At 43.6% G+C, this 6,478-nt stretch overlaps 1 pseudogene; it reads right to left on the minus strand.

Moving 5' to 3' along the window:
- Positions 1-989: 989 nt before the first annotated feature.
- LOC136523802 (uncharacterized) lies at positions 990-5,417 on the minus strand (annotated as a pseudogene).
- Between the last annotated feature and the right edge of the window lie 1,061 nt (positions 5,418-6,478).

Below are 6,478 nucleotides of genomic sequence, written 5' to 3' on the forward strand. Positions count from 1 at the left end.
GCTTGATCATCATCACATGTCCACAGCATCACCATGGTCTTCATTTCATGTGGCCATCTCCATCCATGAGTGCCACTTAGCTCCATCACTTGGGTTGGACCAACCTATCTCAAATCTGCACTTAGAGCATAGGGTTAGTTCAAAAAGGTTTCATCAATTATCCAAAATCAAATTAGGGCTTTCACCGCCGCCTACAAGCATCGTCGGGCCATTGCCTCCGGTGAACACCAGACACCGACGAACCTCCATTCTGCCGAGCAACAAGGAAATGTTTCGTTGAAAGCACATGTTGCAAGAGTATGTTTCAATTGTTTCAGATGTTTTAGAGGTATGTTGCAAGTGTGCTTACTTGGATGTTGCATATATTTCACGCATATGTTGCAAGAGTATATTCGAAATGTTTCAGTTGTTTCAGCCTTATGTTGCAATAGTGTTTTCATGTTGCAAGTTGTTTATCTGGATGTTGCATATGTTTCACACACATATTGCAAGTGTATCTTTCAAATGTTTCATCTACTTCAGACGTATGTTGCATTCAAGTGTTTTCATGTTGCAAGTGTTTCGTGTTTCAGAGATATGTTCAGAGAGTCATGGGGCACGGCCAGGGCGCCGAGGGAAGGGTGCGGCGAGCCGAGGGCCGATGGATGGGGCGCGCGGCGTGCCTGGGGTCTACAAGAACGGGGCATGCTCGTCCTCATCCCGGGTCCCGCCCGCGCAAAGAGAGAGGAGGGGGTCAGGAGGAAGGAGCGTCGGACACGAGGCGAGGCGAGACGGACAGGGGAGGGGTACGCGTGTGTGATGGGATGAGGCAGACAGGAAAGGACTGCAACAATATGGTGAGAGTGCGGCGCATTTCTGCTTGGCCGTTCCGATGGAACCCTATCCCATCGGACATCCGGGCCCTAGATATTCCCCTTCCAGAATCACTTCAAACACTTCTCACTAGCTCCCGCACCAAAGTCACTCAATCAGACAATCATAAAGCTGAAGCTAAGAATTTACAGAGCGAAACTTTACCAAACATGAATTTATCATGTTCGTGTATACCTAACTACTCTGAGAAGTACTGTAGCACATGGGCCAGCGAATTTATTTTTACCGGCACACGAACGCCTTTACCAGTAGATCTTGACACTGCAGAATTTCCTCTCGCATTTGCCTTAACGAGAACATCCTCAATGAACCACGAGTAACACAGAAAATAATCCCACATTTTGCTTGTTGCATTTGTACCACCGCTCTTGACAACTGAATTTGGTAGAGCAATGCATGCACTCTATGGTTACAGATCCAGTATATGTTGGGGCGACAAGAATCATGTACCCAGAAAGGTTAAAACAACGGAGCTCATTTTCCAGGTTCTGTCTTCTGTCAATCGGTTCAGTGGGAATGCAAGCTTCCATCCACAAATTAGTAAAAACAGTCACTACGATGTCTTCCCGATTAGGATGACTTCCCGATTAGGATAGGACTACATCAAGGGTCAGCTTTGAGTCCTTATTTGTTTGCTTTAGTGATGGATGAGGTCACAAGGGACATACAAGGGGACATTCCTTGGTGTATGCTTTTCGCGGACGATGTAGTGCTAGTTGATGAAAGCCGGACAGGAGTGAATCAGAAACTGGAGTTATGGCGGGAGACTTTGGAGTCCAAAGGTTTTAGACTTAGTAGAACTAAAACTGAGTATATGAGATGTGACTTCGGCACTACTACTCGGGAGGAGGAAGATGTTAGTTTGGAAGGTCAAGTAGTGCCTAGGAAGGATACCTTTCGATATTTAGGATCAATGCTACAGAGGGACGGGGATATTGATGAAGATGTTAGCCATAGAATCAAAGCAGGGTGGATGAAGTGGCGGCAAGCGTCTGGTGTCCTATGTGACAAAAGGGTACCACAGAAGCTAAAAGGCAAGTTTTATAGGACGGCGATTAGACCTGCTATGTTGTATGGTGCAGAATGTTGGCCTACGAAAAGACGACATATTCAACAGCTAAGTGTCGCGGAAATGCGTATGTTGCGTTGGATTTGCGGTCATACAAGAAGGGATCGAGTTCGGAACGATGATATACGTGAGAGATTAGGGGTAGCGCCAATTGAAGAAAAGCTTGTCCAACACCGGTTGAGATGGTTTGGACATGTGCAACGGAGACCTCCAGATGCACCGGTGCGTAGTGGAATCCTAAGTCAGGATAGTAACGTGAAGAGAGGCAGAGGAAGACCGAAGTTGACTTGGGTAGAGGCAATAAAAGGAGACTTGAAAGGATGGAATATACCCAAAGACTTAGCCTTAGATAGGAGTGCTTGGAAGACAGCTATTCATGTGCCTGAACCTTGATTGCTTCTGTTGGGTTTCAACTCTAGCCTACCCCAACTTGTTTGGGACTTAAAGGCTTTGTTGTTGTTGTTGTTGTTGTTGTTGTTGTTGTTGTTGTACGATGTCCTACTCCTAAATCCATATCACTTTGTCCAGCCATCTTGGTGGTCTCAGTGACGACTTTATCCCAAGCTTTGTCAGGAACACCGTATACATTATATGCAGGAGGAAGACGAAGAACGCACAATTAAATAGAAGCTGCAATAGAAAAAGAAAGATTTAGAATTCCAAGCAGCACGTTTAGCAAGCCCTGCTTATCAGGTCAGGAATTACCAGTGTCCCAAAGAGTACATATATTGCATCCATGGAAGGAATCGTGTTCACACCAGCTGCCGTCAGGATATATGTCAAGGAAGCATGAATGTTAACCGTTATCTGAAATTGAATACAAGTTACTGAATAAACCAATTCATTTTTACTCCCATCTACTCTTAATGTTGAATAAGGGAGTACAGGTACCAGTGCAAGAATATTTTCTCTTATCAGAAACGACGACACTAGCACATAACCACAAGCTCCCAGGGCACGGACCTACAAGACAGACTGCAGTATTAGACTCAGTTTGTTCCATACTGTACAACAACAGAGATCGATGCAACTTCAGAGATCACTTGACAAAATTTCCTAAGAAATTCAGACTTTGATCTTATGAAACTGGTAAGGGAAACTGACTGGTAGTATCAGTTTATTTCTTACGCTCTAAAAAGTAGCAGTTTATTTCTACTTAATGCTCTGCAGTTTTGAAATTTTGACCCTTCTCCTTTACTGACTCATGAACTTTTCTGCCGACATCTTTTATCAGTTCCCAACAGGTCACCACGGCTCTTATACAATTGTGAAGTTTCACTGTTCATATTCTCATATGAGAAATGAAGTTAAGAACAAAGAAAGCTGGCAACGTGTAGGCCCTTGGTTCTGTTTTAAATAGTAAAATATGCGTGGTCCTTAAACTTGTCCCAAAGTATCATTCAAATTCCTAAATCTTAAACTGCACACTTGGGTCCCCTAAAGTTGTTGAGTGATAGCTCCTAATGTATGTCCACAATTAGCATTTACATTCATACATTTGTGGTGATTTGGCAGTTCTTGAGCGATGCAGTGTAAGCATGTTCATGGTAATGAGCAATAAACCTCGTGTGCAAGAGTTAACAAGTTTAAGGACCTTGATCACATCCAGGGACAAATTTAAGGACCTACTCCTCGTTTTAAAAGGCCTTGCAAGGATATGACAAGAACCTAACACCAACATTAATAAGATTTACAACCATAACAATGCTTTAAGCTAGACAATTTGATTGTTATATGTAGAACTGTAAATTTATGCCTGAATGCCTGAATAATTCTATTGAAAAACTTGGTAGTGAGGCTACAGGTTTGTACCCAGAGGTCATGACCTTTAAAATGCCATGTACAATCTATACGGGTCAGCAAGATAATTAAAACAAAGACAGAGAATTTACAATGGAGCAGAGGAGGATGGAAACAATCCAATTGGTCTCCAATCTGATGATACAGGAAAGAATGTCATCACTTGCTGGTGAAAGAAGCCAATGGTGAAAGCAGAAGCTTCAATATTTAACCTCTGTACTTCTCACCTCCAAACAGTACCCATGATGAGACCAACTACTCCATACATAAGCTGCAAAAAGTGCAAGGAGTGCAATTCAGCCTGAGTGCAGAATAATTAATTCTTTAAATCTCACATATAAGTAGTTAAAATGTAACATATGTTTAGGAGAAATTGACTACACGAATCATAACTGGAATAGTATAAGAGATACTGCCGCTAGGTGATAGATAAACCCAACTGTTACTGCTTGAAACATGTAATCTAAGAGGATCTTTTACAGAGAACAATGTTGTCTTTTTGTAATAAGCGTTGTCTAATGTTTTCCTTGAATGGAATGCTATTATTCATTTCATTGTTGGCTTTGCCAATAAAGCACCCAAGTCAACAACAGCACTGATGGTTAACATGGAAATATGACAATAGTTAAAAAGTCTTAGATGTTTTAACCACGCCACTGAACCTACTTACTCATAAGACAGAACTTTACGTACCAGATAAGTTGATGCTTTTACAGGGCCAGATAATGTGAATAGCAGTAAGACAGTAGCCACCTGGTGAAGCATTTCAAGAAACAGCTATATAAATTTGACAAAAGAAAAGAAAATAAGTGAACAATTTAATTGGACTTACCACAGTTTTCCTGCCAGCTTCTAGTCCCCATCTTAATGAGGAAATGACTATCGGCAATGGGAAAAAGCAACTGAAATAATTCTGCATCAGCATAAAACAAAAGAGTAAATTTGTGTCATAGGCATAGCGTGACAATCAATTCTGCACTAAACAAGTCAAAAAGACCCATAACTTGCAAATGCCATAAAAAATGGCAGAAACTCTGATGCCATCCATCACCTTCTGATGCTGCTCCATATGGTGTGCTACCAATAGTGTACCAGCACAGCAGCATTGGCTCGATGAATCATGAAAGCTAAGCATGGAAACATTGTAACCACAGAACAAGCAAACCCCTCCCCACCCAAATCCTCGTTCAATGTTTCCGATTGTCAGTTCAGTTCGATACTTCGTTGGCATTTGTACCGAACGCATGGCCGGCGGGGGGATTCATTTGCTAAGTATTGTAACAACGCAAACTAGGAAGACAGACAGACTGACACAGACTGACGACAGGCAGAGAGGAAGGGAGGAAGGAAGGGGAGCAGAGCAGAGCAACCTCAATGGCGAGGGAATTGCTGAGGAAGTAGGCGAGCCCCGCGACGGCCGCGAACATGGCGCACTCCACGAGCTCCCGCGTCCTGGAGAGCGCCTCCCCGAGGTCCGCCTCGCCACCGTCGTCATGACCCGCCGCGTGTCCCCACTGCTCCTCGCGCGTCGACGCCGCCGCCGCTAACCGAGGAGGGCCTGGAGCGGGAGCTCCGGGGACGGAGAAGACGGCGAGCGGGCTCCTGAGGCCCCGCGAGGAGGCGGTGGCGAGAGTAGGCGGGGCTGGGGGCAGCGGTGCAGGTGGGGCTGGAGCATAGTCCTGCTCCTGCGCCGCCACGGCCCCCACCGAGCTCCGTGAACGGATGAGATGGAAGGAAGAAGAAGGGGGGCCTTCGTCCCACTGGCGTTGGGACCCATTGCTTTGCTTGGGTCTGTCTGTCAGTGACTAAGAGACGTGTGCGTTCAGTTGGCAGTAGGGATGAAAACGGTACGGATATTTTCCGATCGTATTCGAAACCGAATCCGTTTAGAGGGGTTGAGATCTGTCCATATCCAAGTCCGGATATCCAACATCCTGATACCGTATCCGTATTCGAATACTTAAATCGTATATTTATGATGTCGATATTTAATCGTATTCTATCCGACATAGTTGACACTATCCGTATTCGAATCCGAATCCGGACAGAAATATGAAAACAAATGTAATATCGATGATATCGTCCGTATCCGATCCGTTTTCATCCTAGTTGGCAGGCAGACGCTCTGACATGTGGGACCCACAATGTCAATGGCGGGTTTGATTTTTTCTTCTTTTCTTTCTGATGATGAACGATTTTTCTTGCCACGTCGGTATAATAATGTCGATCAAGATGTAAAAACAACTACGTTGATATTGCCCCGTAAATGGTCTTAAATAGTGCCTACGTAATTACGAGATGAACTATCAGTACAATTTATGCATTATTATTGTCTTTTAAGTTACCTCATAGTAATTCTATAGCCCTTAACTCCTGTATAAAATAAATGAATATTTCTGAGTTGCATGACAACGACTAGTTGTACAATGGTGTATAATTTATCTCGTAGTTGTTAATTTTAGTTTATGAGATGGTTGCTTTACAAAACAACCACCCTCTTTCTCTTACCTCTCTCATCCCCATCATCAAAAATCTAACGTGGCATCACATGAGGTGAACTTTGAGATTGCTTACGTGTATCAATGTACTTGCCCTAATTCAATCAGAAGTAGCGCCAATGTGACAAAAACCATTGTCAAAATCAAGTTGTCATGACGAAAGAGGCTCGGATTTGCAAGATACTGGACGTTTATGTATAGTGATGGGAGGCCCAAAGAATTTTTTTAATAGTTGAGG

Source organism: Miscanthus floridulus, chromosome 18 (assembly GCF_019320115.1).
Source record: "Miscanthus floridulus cultivar M001 chromosome 18, ASM1932011v1, whole genome shotgun sequence".
In the NCBI taxonomy this organism is placed as follows: Eukaryota; Viridiplantae; Streptophyta; class Magnoliopsida; order Poales; family Poaceae; genus Miscanthus; species Miscanthus floridulus.